This window comes from Cyprinodon tularosa, unplaced genomic scaffold (assembly GCF_016077235.1).
Source record: "Cyprinodon tularosa strain WSP-4 unplaced genomic scaffold, ASM1607723v1 ctg808, whole genome shotgun sequence".
Lineage (NCBI taxonomy): Eukaryota > Metazoa > Chordata > Actinopteri > Cyprinodontiformes > Cyprinodontidae > Cyprinodon > Cyprinodon tularosa.
Genome location: NW_024039572.1, coordinates 350,921 through 368,070, shown reverse-complemented (window position 1 = coordinate 368,070; position 17,150 = coordinate 350,921). Strand labels below are relative to the sequence as shown.

General features: G+C 37.9%; 1 protein-coding gene across 1 annotated transcript in view; it reads right to left on the bottom strand.

Moving 5' to 3' along the window:
* cyfip1 (cytoplasmic FMR1 interacting protein 1) overlaps positions 1-16,727 on the bottom strand; it is a 51,623-nt gene extending 34,896 nt beyond the window's left edge. Inside the window, exon 1 of the mRNA XM_038271743.1 lies at positions 16,477-16,727. The gene's annotated coding sequence lies outside the window, so the exon portion shown is untranslated. The remainder of the gene's footprint in view (positions 1-16,476) is intronic.
* Positions 16,728-17,150: the final 423 nt, after the last annotated feature.

Sequence of the window (17,150 nt, the reverse complement as noted above, 5' to 3'; positions counted from 1 at the left end):
TTGTTGATAGTGGCATTCATGCATGAACTGCATTTACAGCTGACACCCTTTTATCACATTTATGGACTAATAATGACTTTTTTGACTTTTTAATACATCTAAAAGACCCACTGTCTGACCATATGTCAACTAATAAAAGGAGGAACCATTCTAGTGAGATTCTACCTCCAGATCCTGACAAATCCACACTGCCTACTGGGATCTGTGGGTGATATGGACTGTGATAATCTCAGGGTTTACCAAGTAGAACCTCTGTCCTTAAATGTGACAGAAAGACAGCTCTCTAAAAGTGTCTCAGCGTTTCCACTTTGTTGATTAACTCAACAGCATTGGTCACCGCAAGATAGCCACAGAAAAGGGGAAGTATGAAGGCACATGTGATGCAGAGCAGACTTAAGAGAAAAGAAAACTTTTCTTTAATGAACTTTAAATCAATGAGCTAAACTAAACCTCCTGTCATTTAGACTGTGATTCTTTGGTAAAGCATAAAGAGAGAAAACATTTTTCTTAACGTCCAAGTGATCTCTGGCTAAAGAAAGAAACTAAACTTTTTTTTATCTAAAAGAAGGAACTTTGGTGGGTTTTGTTTTAACGCAGTTCCTGTTGCAGTCTGAAAATGAAACAATTATGGGAAGTCATTTCTCTTTAAGGGTTAATTCTGTCTGCTGAGGCAGCACACCACGTCCTCCTCAGTAAATACACAGTAAGGAGCTTAAGACGGTATAAAACAGGCCGTGTTTGGAAAGACAAAGAAAGAAACAATTGTAACCAATTGATCCATCTGATATTCAACTCAGGAAAATTATTTGTCACTTGGAGCTTGGCAGCAGACAAACAGCAGGCAGTCATGTCTTTATGACTGAAACAGATGCTAAACAGTTAAGACAGCTGCTACTTTCTTACAGCACAGAGAAAACATCTGTGACACAAACAGAAACCCCATTTGTAAACAAGCCTCCTTTAAAACTCTCACCAACCAGCTGGATATCAGGATGAAATCCAGGCTGCGGCTGAAACCTTTATTGTCTTAATAGCTGTTGATCAGTTTGTTGGCTGCTTCATGAGATGAGGAGTAAAAACCTCAGGAGTTTTATTGTCGCTCTGCTAAAGATCAAGTTCAGGAAGATCAACTGTGATAGGGCTGGACAATAATTCAATATCAATATACGTTGCAAATATTCACTATTAATGAGATGACTTCTACACATTTTCAATATATCAGTGAACATTTAAGTCTATAATTACAGGATTTCTGACTGACTAGTGTCCCAGATTTTATGCAGGTTTCATAATTATATCTATGTAAAGTCTTATATAGAAGAAAGGTTTTATAAAAGGTGTATAAACATTTTTGTCATACGTTTTTACAAAAGTATGTTGTGGGCATTGCCAGTAGAATATCAGAAGCTTTAACTTTGTTTATATTGATATAGTTGTTATATCAGGCGAATTTAAGATATATGTAATCCAGCCTTAGTTGGTGAGATTCTAAAATTCAATTTATAATAGAAAAGTTACCATCTATAAATTTATTCAGAGTAGCAATAAAACTTCTGATTGGACTAATTGATTTTTTTTAAATCTTCATAAACTATTTTAATAACTGAATAATCGTTAGTTTGAGCATACAGACTCTAAAACATGTAATTTGCTGAGAAAACAAACTGTAGACAAGTATAAAGGGATGCACAAATATTAAAATTTGGGCTGATATTGATATCCTAAAACTGATACCATATACTGTCTGACATTGTGGATGCCATTAAAGATCAACCACAGTGCTGACAGTTTTTCTCTGCTTCCTGCTTATGATTCATTATTAAAAAAATACGGATGACAAATATTGCCTTCAAAAACTAGCTACTTCAATCAACCCTTCAGGGAAATTACCTTAATTAAAAGGGCAATGAAATTCAAGCTTTGAAAATACTGTAAAACAATAATTTTTCACATTAAATAAAGAAACTTAAAAACACTTAATGTAGGCAGCAGGTAGTATCACACAGTGAGTTGGTTTCTCGGTAATAGGTCACATCTAAGAACATAACTAGATGAACCAATTTCACTCTAGGCAACATCGGTCCTCGAAACGCAACCGTCTTACTGCTTTTGCACGCATCGCTGCTCCGATACACCTGAAATAAAAGGCCAAATTACCTACTTGGCATTTCAGTAAATATAGCAGTTCTGATTATTAACCATTTAATCTGTTCCAGGTGTTTTGAAGATGGGATGCATGCAAAAGCTGCAATGAAATGCATAATTTATCTCAACTCTAAGCCATGAAAGCCAAAGGAGTAGATTGGTGAAAAAAATCTTGAGTTTTGCAAAAATTAAAAACATCATTAAGAAAAACAATCCATAAAACGAATTTTTCGCCCAGCCCTAGCTGATACTGATATTAATTCTAAAGTATAGTTTAAAAATAAAGATGTTTTGCATTAAGGATGAAAACCATCCTTAGTCTATAAATATGAAAAGTTGTGGTTTTGGCTTGAACTGGTCATAATTGAAAAAAAAAAAAAAAAAAAAAACTAACCCAGCATCTTTCATCAACTGATTATTAATCGATTTATTGAAACAGTAGCTGACAAAATAATTAACATGGACAAAAATCATAAGTTTCAGCTCTGAGTCAGAACAAAAGCTAAAAACACATTTCTGCCCAAAGGCAACCCTGCATTCAGCACTCTACTAATCAGTTCCTGGAAAAAACAAACGTAACATTTTAACTATTCATATCTTAAACTTATCTTTAGGAAAGGATTTTTATTAAAAAAGGAAAAAAAATAAATAAAAATGACTTAATCCTTAAACTGCATATATTAAAAAGTCCTAATGTTGCATGTAGAGACATTTTAAACCTTCAGAGAAGAGTTTTTTAATATTTCTGTTCTTTTTGTGACCTCTTAGATTAATTGATTGTACTTTATCTGTATGCCTCATTATCCTTTAAAAGAATAAAACCTAAAACTTTATAGATAACCTAAAGCAGGGGTGTTCAAGTTTGGTCCTCAAGAGCTGCCATCCTGTAACTTTTAGGCTACGTTCACACTGCAGGCCTTGATGCTCAACTTTGATTTTTGTGAAATCTGATTTTTTGTTTTGCCGCTCATATTTCCAAATATATGCAACTTATATGTGATCTCCTGTGTGAACTGCAGTCATACAACGCAATTGTTCCGCATGCGCAGCAGAGGACGCAATGACATCACAGGCCAGCTACTCTGTGTTTACGGAAGCAAACATGGATGGTAGTGCGGGAGCGCATCTAGAGATCTTTCCCAACAATAAAAACACAATCTTTCCAAGATGGTTAAGCATAAATACTGCTCTCCGCATCATCGCCCGCTATGGTTGTTGTTTTTCTTGCCGCTTCGTGCGTAGCAAGACCCAGAATAGTGACCTTTGTCGGATATTAATGGCGTTCAGGTAGGATGAATGCGACCTGGCCGTTCAGACACAGGTCGTATTTGAAAAGATCAGATTCGTATCGGATTCAGGACCACATAGCCAAGGGGCCTGGGTCGCATTGGAAAAAATCAATGTGTTGTTCAGACTGCCATGAAAAGATCAGATCCAGGTCGCAATTGGGCAAAAAAAAAATCGGATTTACCTCAGGCTGCAGTGTGAACGTAGCCATAGATGCATCTCATCTCTATCACACCAGGATCTAAAGGCTCAATCCTCTCATTTAGCTCAGTTGAGCCATGTTGATGAGCCACGCATTTGATTCAGGTGTGTTAAAAAAAGGGGTGCATCAAAAAGGTGCAGAATAGTCGCCCTTTATCACAAAGGAATAATGTGAACCATTGTCATTTCAATACTAAATCTAGGAAAATATGAAATTAAACAAAATAGCTTAGGTCATGTTTACAGAAGCCTCAGACTGAAGCCTACATGCCCCTGTACAGATCTATGGCCTCACTCTTTTACAACAATATTTAGAGACGTTTACCGTATTTTCACGACCATAAGGCGCACCGTACTAAAAGGCGCACTCTCAGTTATGTGTGCCATTTCTGTACTTAACACACACATAAGGCGCACCGGACTATAGGGCGCGTTTTTTATATACAGGTACATGTCCTCTACTACCTTTAAATACCTCTACTGCGTATTTAAAAATACAGCGGGGGCAAAACTGAGTATGACTGTGCTTTATTCATGTATTTATTACAAAGTATTAATCAAACCTGGGTGCTGGCAGTGAGACAGACACATCGCAGATGACACAGCGCTGTGATCGCTCCTAAATTAACTTAAAATCCTGAAACCTGCCGACGGAATTTGTTCACTTTTATTACCGGTATCCTTGTGCCTGCAGTTAAAATTATTTAGATGAAAAACACCTGCCAGCAGCCGCGGTGAACCTGGAGGCTGCCCAGCCTAGAGGCTGCTGTTGAAGGGATTTCTAATGTCGGTGCACCGCTGGTATGTGGGGGTCTGAGCGGCTCCGACAGAAATAGATAATCTGGATGAACTGACTGCAATTATTAAGTTTTCAGGTGGACTTTCTCACTTAAAAACATATTAAAACTACTTTATTCCCACTGATCACAGCAAATATAGCTGCAAGACATAAGCGGTTAGACCTATTTAAGGGTGGCTTCAGTCACCCTTTCTTTGGCATTAGCCACCCTATAATTATTTTGCGATTAAAAAAAAAAATATTTTTTTTTCTGTATTTATTTTTTCCTCATATTTTCCCAAAACAAATGCAGTAAAGCACCGAATAAAAGCCATAAAGAAGACAAGTTAATCTGAACAATCATAGGCGTAACTTCCTTAAGGACTGGTGTGGACATGTCCCCAACAATATTTTGTACACGTATTTTGCTTTCGGTGCTGTGTATATCTGATTAAAACCCCATTCATGCCGCTCCTCAGAAAGAAAATAAAAAAAGTTCTCCCCGCTGCTCACCGTCCACAAACCCCGACAAAAAACTCAGAAAAAAGAATCTGTTGCCTCTCGCTTTCTCCCCATCACCCCCCTCCGCCCTCTCCCCATAACATTTGAATTGAAGATATCCGCGGGTGACAGGGTCGGGTTCGGTAGTCATCCTAACGGGTTCGGGCGGGTGCGGGTTGGTAAAACTCGACCCATGCAGGTCTCTAAGCTACACTACATTCAGTATCGTTGCCATAGAAACAGACAACAGCGCCAATATATCAGAATTATACTAAAACACACGCAAATAATTTCCCACATAAAAAACAGGACTTTCAGTCCATTACAGTTTTCCGTTTTTAGAGGGTTGTTTATTTTGCGTTTATTAAGTGATGGCTGTGGTATATTAGCTTTCACTGCTATAAGCTTTCGCAGCAGTGATTGATTAATTTAAACACCTGCTCTACTGATGGTCTATCGGAGTTGGTGTTTAGGTTGAACATAAAGAACACCTTTTATTTGAAGCTTCTTGTAGGTACTGTTTTAATCCCGGCTTCACTTAAAACTTTTTCCTGACTTTGATAGTGTTGCCATTCAGTAGCAAGCACTGCGCCCCTTTTTCTTTTATATGTACACGTACATTTAAGATTTAGCGTGTTAAGTTGACAACTCATGAGCAAGCTGCTTTTTGCAATCTAGCAGGAAGGTAAGGATAGGATCTTGCAGGTGTGACGACACTCTGCAGGGGGTCCAAAGATAAAAGATTTAAACAATTTTGGCATTGGAATTTCAGATTTAAGGGAGTTAGAAAGTTCACTTAGTAAAAGTGCAAATAATAAATCTGATTACCGATTACTTTTAAGCTGGTTGAACATACTGCGACAGACTGGTGACCTGTCCAGGGCGATCCCACCTCTCACCCAGAACGTGGCTAGAGATATGCACCAGCACCTCCTGATCCCACTGAGGGATAAGGTTAAAGAAAATGGATGGTTGAACATAGTCCGCTCTCCCAGATTCTATCAAATCAGTATTGATACCCTCAGGGGCGGATTTAGGAAATTTGGGGCCCTAGGCAAAGACAGGCAGGGGGCCCCCTGAGAAGAAAACCCATAAAACAGACCCATTCTACAGATAGAGAAATGTTAATAGAATAGACATCCATTATTTGTTCTAGGTTTTGTCCCTCTCTTCTTGTCCCTTTTTTCTCTCTATTTATCAGCGTTCTGATGGCATTTTAGCCAAAGGATTTTTATCAAAAACATAATTAATGTGCACAAATAAGGATTAGTTGTATTAACCATACATGGAAACAGAGTTTTATGGGGCCCCCAGGAACTTGGGGCCCTAGGCAACTGCCTAGTATTGCCTAATGGTAAATCCCCCCCTGGATACCCCGCTGGTGAATGTTCTTGACAGAAAGACGGAGTTGCTTAATCATATTCTGCTTAAGGTCCCATAAGATCTTGTCCGAGTCCTGGTTTAAAAGTAAATTAATTTTAAAAAGTGACCCAAAATTGACTGTCAATAAATGTTCTACAAAATTGATATATTTATTTGATTTCTTTGATTTGTACTGTCTGTTTAGATTTATTTGATATTTTTTGCACAAAATATATAAGTGAATATTGTAACAGTTATGTTTTCAACTGTAAGCATTAAATTGATAAATGTTATTCGCATTTTTTTGGCTTTATCCTTTCCAACAAAAAAAAAAAGGCGTCGCGCAGGTAGCTCCCTTTCCTTATGAGCCGTCCCCACCAACTTTCAACACATAGTTACACCCTTGTCTTAGACAACGCCTTAGCAGGTGCACTGAAAAAATTCTTAAAAATTCTTATCTTCTAGGGGCTGAGCCACCCTTGTTTCTTAAACCTAGAGACGCCCCTGCTGCAAGATTTAGATTATTTAGATGAAAAAACACCTGCCAGCCGCCGCGGTGAAGAGGAGGAGACCCGCCCAGAGGCTGCTGTTGAATTAAGTTTTCAGGTAGAAAAATACAGCGGGAGCAAAACTGAGTATGATTGTGCTTTATTCATGTATTTATTACAAAGTATTAATCAAACCCATCAAAGTCATCATCCTCTGTTTCTGAATTAAACAGCTGCGCTAAATCAGACATGCCAGTTTCCCCTTCTTCGCTGTTAGAGTCACTTTCCGTGCAGCGCGGCTCCTCAGAAATAATGCCGGCTTTTGCGAAAGCTTGAACAACAGAGCCAGCAGACACGTTAGTCCATCTACAATCCATCCGCAAACTGTGGCGTAACTTGCCCGGCGCTGCCTTCCACTTATCCTGAAACTGTGGTCTCTGTCGGCCACCCACGCCGCTCGCAGCCTTACTTTGAACGGCCGCTTCACACCGATGTCGAGCGGTTGAAGCTCCTTTGTCAGACCTCCCGGGATAACGGCGAGCACAGCGTCCATTTGATTCACCTTTTTTTTCCACATCGGCTGTGAGATGGGCACGCAGCGATGGTGATGCGTGGAAAAAAACACCTGTTCTCCTCACATACACCTGCCTCAGCCACACTTTCATCATCTCCTCATCCATCCAGCCCTTTTCATTGGCGTTAATATCATATGTCATCAGAGCGCTGTGTCTGTCTCGCTGTCAGCTCCCAGATCTGCTTCTCTGATTGGTTGATGCGGCGCGTCCAGCAGCAAAACTTCAATTTTTCCATCTCGAGCAGCAGCAGCGCGTTGGCAGATGCTTAAACGCTCCTGCTGCTCAAAACGCGCTGCGGGACCTTTTGCTGCGCCTATACGCGCGTCAACCATTGACTTTGCATGTAAACTCGCTGCTTCTGCTGCACCTGCTGCGTCCGGTTCACACCGATGTCGAGCGGTTGAACAGCGAGCACAGCGTTAATTTGTTTCCCCATGTTTTTCACATCAGCTGTGAGATGGGCAGGCATGCAGTTACATATTAACAGCGATGGTGATGAGTGGAAAAAAACACCTGGTCTCCTTACATTCAGCCACTCTTTCATCATCTCCTCAATGAGGTGGTCTCAAAAGTAGCAGTTACAACACACATAGGGCGCACCGCACCAAAGGGCGCACCGCACATTTTGAGGGGAAAAAAAGACGTTTAAGTGCGCCTTATAGTCGTGAAAATACGGTACAAAGTTTAAAAAGTTGCAGAAACACATAACAAAGTGTATCTTTCTGGGTGTAAATTCCCATATATGCAAAGCCATTAAAGACAACTTTTTTTGAAACCAAAAGTGAACCATCATTAATTAGGGTCAAGACTGGTTTAGAAACATAAAAACATCTTTTATGGTTAATGTCATAAAACCAATGAAAGAAATAAACCATTTTGCAAAGTGTTAGATTTCAGAGTTTTTAATGTTTCATAAATTACCATGATTTGTATATAATAAATCATAAAACTTCCTTGCCAATAAATGTAAAAAATGCTGATTTTTAATTTTATATCAACCTACAACATTATTTGAAATATAACATTTTTTATTTATTGTACACAGTAGATCAGGCTAACACAGATTAGGTTTTTAAATGCAGCAACTAATTCTTTCTGACCGAGTTTTCTTTTCATTTGACTTTTCTGTTCTACTTTTGAAGGCTAATGATGCATACAAACTAATTTATTTTAAACTTCTTTTCATTTAAGAGCTTGTTTTAATAAATACGGGCCTTAAATGCAGTCGTTTTGATTTCGAGGGTAGCTAAAAGGATTATCTCTACTTATCAAAGCAGACATCTCTGGCCTTTTTACAATCTCTTATTAAACTCAAAACAGTGCCCATCATCTTGGTGCATCACAAACCAAGAGATGCTTACTATGTAGATGACTTAATAAGAAAAGGAGCTTTTAAGGTAGTAAGACTCTGCCATTAGCTGTCTTACATTTTCTAAAAGAGGAAACACTTTGACAGAATCCTGAGTAACTAAAGACAAAATGTCTGACACTTTTTATACTTCAATACAAACAGAAAAAAACGAATCAACCGTCTGAAGAAGGAAATATAAGTGAGAAACAGAGCAAAAGCAGCAATCTGCCCATGCCCTGCACATCAGCCATATTTCCTCATCACGTGTCAGAATAAACAAACTGCAGCAGGTTGGTGCATCAAAGTTTGCCAGGCTGAAGGAAGTCAAAGGTGTTAAGACGAAGGTGTGAAAAGATCTCGCTCTATTACATGACAGAATGATAAATTATCACATATCAGTGTAAAAACTAAAAACTAAAAAAATCAAACTTTAGAAATATTTGATAAAAAACCCTCACTGCATGAAGTTGATCCTTAGCATATTCATTTGAGCATTTCAAAATGTCAATTAAGCTGATTCAGGGAGGCTGACCTTCTAAAAACTTCACTCACAAGGAGCAATGGTGGCAAGTTACAAACCAGTTAGTTTCAGGGGTTGTTCTATGATGTATTTGCACTTATTTGGCTGTATGGCATCATTCAAACAGAAACACAACCGCAAAGAAAAACATTTCTGCACCGCTTTCACCAAAAACCCCAACAGATGTGGTTTCAGATACCATATCTTGCCTCATCAACCTTCCCCATCCTTTTCTTCCTTCCTTCCTTCCTTCCTTCCTTCCTTCTTCCATTCTCTGGTTTTCAAAGCTGACAGAAAAAAAAACTAAATCTCAATTAATACGAGAAGCAATACCTTAAAAAAACAAACTTGTGCTTCTAAACACAAGTAAATAATTCACAGAATGGATGTATCAGAGTGGAAACTATGATGATCACAGCTACTTTACATGATCCATGCCTATTCACCCAATTTATTTAAACAAAACAGAAAAAAGTGCATTAAGATAAAAACAGTTAACCTCATATTGAGCTGCTAACTGGAAGACCAGAATAGTTTTATTTACCAATGTGGATTGTTTTTTATGAGATCTTTCATTGATAACATTAAAGAAGCACTACAGAGTTTTTAAATGATACTGCCACCTGTGGCCAAAACACAGAACTGCAGCCACTCTTATGCTCGTTCTCATAGCTTGCACTCGTTTCCAACAACCATTTTTTTTTTCTACGTGAGCACTTGCTTAATTAGTGCTCACATGGTCGGGCTTCTCTTCCATCCATCCCTTTTCGGTCACGCTTAATCGTGGTTGGGGTCACGAGGGGTGCTGGTGCCCATCTCCAGCTGTCTACGGGTGAAAGGCGGGGTAACCCCTGGACAGGTCGCCAGTCCATCGCAGGGCAACACAAAGACAACCATTTGCACACACACCTAAGGGGAACCCATGATTTCCATTGACAATATTAAATCATCTATTTTGTAAAGTTAGGATTTAAAAATGCGCAACAAAAACATTGTTTTGGTTTTATAGCAGCACCGTAGCCTTTAGCCACTAGGGGGCACTACACCTGTTACTTCCAGGTCTAGCCCCCCTGAAGGCCAGTGGCATATGGAGAGATATTTGTGCCATCGGTTTGAGCGCGCAGGAACCAATCCGAGCGCGCAGTGAGACAACACGCGCGCGCGCAAAACCGGTCTGGCGCGCGCTCAACTCTGAAAAACCCTCTCAACACACTGTTCTCGCGCTCAGTTTCATCTCTGCGCGTGCTCGAATCCGTCTCTGCTCGCTTGCTCTCCTGCTCTCTCTCTGCGCTCAACACCAGCTGTGCGCTCGGCTGTTTCTCCGCTCGCTCGACTCTCTGCGCTCGCAACTTCAGCAATGTATGTAAATGAACCATACCATCAGCCAATCACACCCAGCTTCTTTTCATCCAATGAAAGCATTCCTTCCTTCTTCTTCTTTTCTATCATGGCGGTTCGCAAGCAACTTCAAGGTGCATACCGCCACCTACTGTTCATGAGTGTGTAGCAACATTGTTTTACATCTATTAAATTCTATTTTTTAATTTTGCATTCTGAAGATAACTAAATAATGCTTTCCTTAATCTATAAACATCCTTTATATTTCCTTTATTTCCCAATAATCCTTTAAGACTCCATTCTTGGCCTGTCATTTCAACTACTCTTCTCAATTTTTCCCTTTCAGGTTCATATGTTTTACAGTTCATTAATATGTAAGCATTCGTTCCAAATACTACATCCGGTTAGATGAAAAAAAAATAAATAAATAAATAAAAACACAATCAGGAAAATCAAACTACTCTTACAGTTATTTTGTCAACATTCCTAAGATAGTACTATAAAATATCTTGAATTATCTCAAATAAACTTCAGTAAAACAGTTATTAGATCATTGCCTCATCCATCTCTTTTACCTGCTATTGACATGGATTTAAATTTGATGTTTTAAAAGAAAAATAAGGAGGATATTTCAGGTTCCAGTATGGTTCAACAATATATAGATAAAAAATATTATGGATATGTTAAATTTTTTATGGATGCTTCAAAATATTCCAATATTAGGAATGGTGTTTTGTTTTAGTTTCATAATTTATTTTTAAATCGGGTAAAAGAATCAGTGATGGAATTCAGCCTACAAAGGAGAAATGTTTTGGATCATATTGGCCTTACAATGGATTGAAGAAATCGTTCCATTAAGAAGTTTAGTTTGCTCTGATTTTAGATCAGCGACCGTTATATTAATTTAAACGCAATTATTCAGACAGCAGACCTGATCTGAAATTTAACAATTATTATTTAGAAGACCTTTTACAGATGGACTCTAAATAAGAGGGTTATTCTTTATTATATATATTAAAAAGAATAATTTGATAAACAGGATTTTTCAGTTGGTGGCGGTAATTGTTGTTTGCCAACCTCCATAAAAAACAACAAAAAGAAGAAACACCCGCCACAAAAGCTAAGAGTAAGGCCAATATGATCCAAAACATTATCTATATACTGTTGAACCATACTGGAACCTGAAATATCCTCCTTATTTTTCTTTTAAAACATCAAATTTAAATCCATGTCAATAGCAGGTAAAAGAGATGGATGAGGCAATGATCTAATAACTGTTTTACTGAAGTTTATTTGAGATAATTCAAGATATTTTATAGTACTATCTTAGGAATGTTGACAAAATAACTGTAAGAGTAGTTTGATTTTCCTGATTGTGTTTTTATTTATTTATTTTTTTTTTTTTCATCTAACCGGATGTAGTATTTGGAACGAATGCTTACATATTAATGAACTGTAAAACATATGAACCTGAAAGGGAAAAATTGAGAAGAGTAGTTGAAATGACAGGCCAAGAATGGAGTCTTAAAGGATTATTGGGAAATAAAGGAAATATAAAGGATGTTTATAGATTAAGGAAAGCATTATTTAGTTATCTTCAGAATGCAAAATTAAAAAATAGAATTTAATAGATGTAAAACAATGTTGCTACACACTCATGAACAGTAGGTGGCGGTATGCACCTTGAAGTTGCTTGCAAACCGCCATGATAGAAAAGAAGAAGAAGGAAGGAATGCTTTCATTGGATGAAAAGAAGCTGGGTGTGATTGGCTGATGGTATGGTTCATTTACATACATTGCTGAAGTTGCGAGCGCAGAGAGTCGAGCGAGCGGAGAAACAGCCGAGCGCACAGCTGGTGTTGAGCGCAGAGAGAGAGCAGGAGAGCAAGCGAGCAGAGACGGATTCGAGCACGCGCAGAGATGAAACTGAGCGCGAGAACAGTGTGTTGAGAGGGTTTTTCAGAGTTGAGCGCGCGCCAGACCGGTTTTGCGCGCGCGCGTGTTGTCTCACTGCGCGCTCGGATTGGTTCCTGCGCGCTCAAACCGATGGCACAAATATCTCTCCATAGTGGCAGCACTGCACTATGGCAAAGTTCAACAAGAGCAGTTTCACCACTTTGTGGGTAATGACCATTGTCTGCAGATCAAACAAGATGTGTGACAAGCCCCGCCCCTCTCTCTCCACTCTAGCTGCGTACAGTACTAAGTCTTTGCTCTCATGGAAGCATGTGTAGTAAAGAAATAAGTAGCTCCTAACTTTAGAGAACTTACACATTCCCAATCCTCAGGATGAACTCTGCCATTTTGCTCCTAACCTCGGCTGCTCTCTCTTTACAGGGAGGGGATAAGCTGCGAGTGGCAGCTATTGAAAGCACCTTGAAATATAATTTTAAATATTTCAAATGAAGCTAATGCTTGGATCAAAACTTACACAGTGCTGTTTAACTTTTGCTGTTCTTAAACGTAGGAGAGACTGAGGACAATTTCAACATGTCAATTTTCTCCTATCAGAAAAAAGTTAGAGTACTGACCCTCATATTTCATAAGCAAAATCAGATATCCATTCCCTTCCAGAGAAAAAGGAGCAGATTCTAGAGCTGCTCCAAGATTCGTCGGAAGAAAAAAATGCTTCTTTTTTTTCCAGGGTCACTGTAACTGTTACCATTTTTATGATTTGCATCAAACCTATATGGATTAGGGTTATTTTTAATAATATGGTTAGAATGAATCGAGATCACCTAGATTAGCTATTAAATAAGGTTTTTGATCATGGCCGACAGGAAAGGGGACTGGGGCAACAGCTGCTGAAACGGTCTCCATTAATATAAAACATACAACAAAACATATTTAACATTTGCTCATTAGTTTGTTTTTGTTAGTTTTGCTTCAGTATAAAGCATTTTATCAGCTACATTAGAGCAAAGACAGGAGGTTTGTTTGTGCATGTGTCTGTGTTCATGCCTTGTGTGTTTATGTGCTGAGGAGGATACAGTGAATAGTCTAATTATCAAAAAATATAAATGAATTCGAATATAAATAATCAATAATGCATTTATGTTGGGGCTGAAACAATTGATCGGATTAATCGTTATTAATTGATTGTTGAAATAATCGTCAACTATTTTAGTAATCAATCAATCGTTAACTGGAGTATAAAAAAAACTGTAAAACATACCTTTAGCTGACAGAACGACCAACTTAGAGCAGTGATTATATCAAAATTGTAAAAAAAAATGTGTCAACATTTTGCATTTAAGATTTAAAAAGGAAAACGTTTTCGTCTGACATTATGTTCAAACCGGAACTCCTGAAATGTTCTGGAACATTTTAGTTTCACGTGTTTTACTTCAGTAGAAAATCTTCTTTAAGGAACCTTTGGTTGATTATTAATCGATTAATAAAAAAATAAAAGTAATAATAATAATCGACAGATTAATCAATTTGCAAAATAATCATTGGCTGCAGCCCTAATGTATATGTATGCGTATATGCATGTATATGATGGGGTTATTACTGGCAGTTTTATCATAGCCACATTTACTATAATTGTGGTTTTCCACAAATTTGGAATTCCAGTTTTCTCAAAGGCACATGTTGCATAACGAACGCATGAAGAATAGAATTCAACATTTATCGTCATTACACTGTCACAACTACAAAGCAACGAAATTAACTCTCTGCATTTAACCCATCCCTTTAGGGAGGAGTGGTACTTACAACCTTCCAACCCAACTGAGAATTGCCTAAATTAAAGTTCATTGGTGCATAGGTCGTTTCATTCTCCCTATGTCAATGAAAGCCTAATATAACCCAGATAAGTTTTGAAACTGACATCTTAATGTAAGCCTACTCATCTACCAAATATATAATAGTCATCTGATCAAAGCTTTGAAATACCACTGCAATGTTATTATAAAATATCTTTTATAGAAAGCAGAACTACAATCTATAAGAATCTTTTTCACTTACCGGTACAATGAAATATTTTGATTGTTGAAAAGGGAATATCCCAATTAAATATTGATATAACAAATTGGTCCAATGCCAACCAAAAAAAAAAAAAAAAATTGAATATATTGATCTGCTTCCAAAATCTCAGATATGTGACTTTACGTAATCCTTTGGTCAATAATAAATGGGCCAGTTTTTCTCATAGCAAATGCTGTTGCCTGTTGTTTTCTGAATAATATTATTCAAGCAGACTTTTCTAATCTTTTACACAAAAAAATGAGAAATTATGTGTGTATGATTGATCCTTATATATAGTATCAAAAAAATACCAGTACTAGATAGTACTCCAAGCTAAAATATCAGTATCATAAGTGAGAAGTTAAACTGTTACATCCCTAATATGTAACTTGTAACCATCCGCCAACAATGTAAAGCATCTGATTCTTTGCATTCAGGTGCAAATGTGAAAAAAGTACTTTCATCAGCTTTAAATAGTCTAAACGGGAGGTCTTCAACAGGGGGTCCGCGACCCCTAGGGGGTCCACAGAGGTACTGCATAGGGGTCGCAAAAGTTTTGGTTGATTAGACTTTTTTTTATATTCCCCCTGCAATTTTTTCTACTAATTGAAATGTCTTTAAATAAACATTAACATGAATCCAACACACTGTAGTAAAGAGATAAACTGAGGCAGGAGATGTTTTTCTGTCACCTATGCACACATTCTGCCACACACGGCTCTTTCAAGCTGGGCACCATTTTATTCCCAACACCTGTCCCATCAACAAGGAATCTGAATCAGAAATACTTTAACAATCCCAGGGAGGAATTACTTTCGCTACATGAGTTCATCTATAATAGTGACTATAGGACCAGTTTGATATAACACAATTTCGTAAAATGTATATAATTAGGGGTTCCCTGCTCCATCTCACCATCAGTTTGGGGGTCCTTGGCCTGGAAAACGTTTAAGACCCCTGGTCTAAACCAAAAAATGAACAAAGAGATCCAATTGTTCCCAATCCCCTACATTGCGTTTCTAGCCAATGATTTGTACAAATTCATTCACCCACATTTATTTTACCCATTTAAAAAGGTAAATCAACAAGAACCATTTATTGAAAATAGTTTATAAAAAAACAAGATATGTATAAATAAAAAGGATTTTCACAGGAGTCTATTCAGTATCTAAACAGTTTTAAGTCATCCAATTAAACACTTCGCTGCTAATTCAAAGTTCTAATCGAGACAAATTATTTATTTCATACAACTGTTTAAAATACAAAACAACAAAAAATAAACAAAAATAAAAATAAAAGAATTTGCCTAGAAAACCACTTGTGTTTCTTTGAAAAGTTTTATTTACAGGGGAAGAAAGGTCAGTGAACGCATCATCAGATACAGAAATTAAGTGCAGTGCCGTTCCAACCTTATTTCAGAAAAATAGTTACCGGAAAGAAAAAAAAAACTCATCAAAAGCTCTAGTCATAACATTAGATATTCACAAATCGTTTTTTAGCTAATTTTATTCTACATTTGCTACTAGATAAAGTAATTTCCCTCTGGGATTATTAAAGTATTTCTGATTCTGATAACTTTTCTCCAGGTGGCAGCAGGTGGTAATCAAGCAGATAAATCGATTAAAAGTGGAACAATTTGAGTAAAAAGTGATCAAACTGCTGTTTTTTTTTCAGTCCCTCCTCTGCTATGTTTAGGCTCTATCCCAGTTCCGTGGCTCGGCCTGAGATTAGAAGCAGCTCAGGCCTGTGAGGCAGGAGGAAAATGGCTTTATGCTGCAGCAAGCTGCTCACCTCTACAAGCTAATTATCAACAGTCTGCCTGAAACCAGCGGCTTTCCTCCAGCTTTCCTCTCGCCGTTTGGAACAATTCAGTCAAAGCTAACTTTTTTGACCCTCAGTCGTGGGTGAGGTAATCTGGGAATCCACACACACCGAAACTAACTTCAAACATTTCAACTCACCGGGAGTTGTTGGAAAAGTTGTGCGTGTTAACGCCCCACTACAGCGCCATGTAGCCGGTGGTTTAATCCCTCTGGCGACCTCCGGGCGTCCCGGTTTGGCTTCAACGTTTCGGTTCGAAAGAGTGAGTTCTATCTTCGGCCGGTGGACTCTTTCCTCGTTCGGTATTCTTTTTTTTTTAATCATGGGCGGGGGAGAGAGAAGTAGAGCAGGGAGTTCCTGTCCCTCAAACAGGGAAACTCAACAGGAAGCTGCGGTTCTGCCTCGCTCCACTAGGGCAGGGAGAGGCAGGAATGTACAGTAAGCAGCCCCGGTTAAGGAAGGCCATTAAGGCCAAAAATAGAAAAAACACAGAGAGGGGGAAACAAAGGTGTCAAAAACATTAATGTTTATTACTCACTACTTACAGGTTTGTGCACCACCGAGTTCAACTACAAAGTAATTTAATTGTCTGGATAAAAATTATTTTAATACAGAAGAGGATTAGGGCCACTGAAAAAAATGTTTTTAATTAGAATTAATCCTTTTTTTTAATCAGAATTACGACTTTTTTAAAATCAGAATTATGACTTTAATCTCAAAATTCGGACTTTTTTCTCAAAATTCTGACTTTTTTTCTCATAATTCTGACTTTTTTCTCAGAATTCTGACGTTTTCTCAGAATTCTGACTGAATT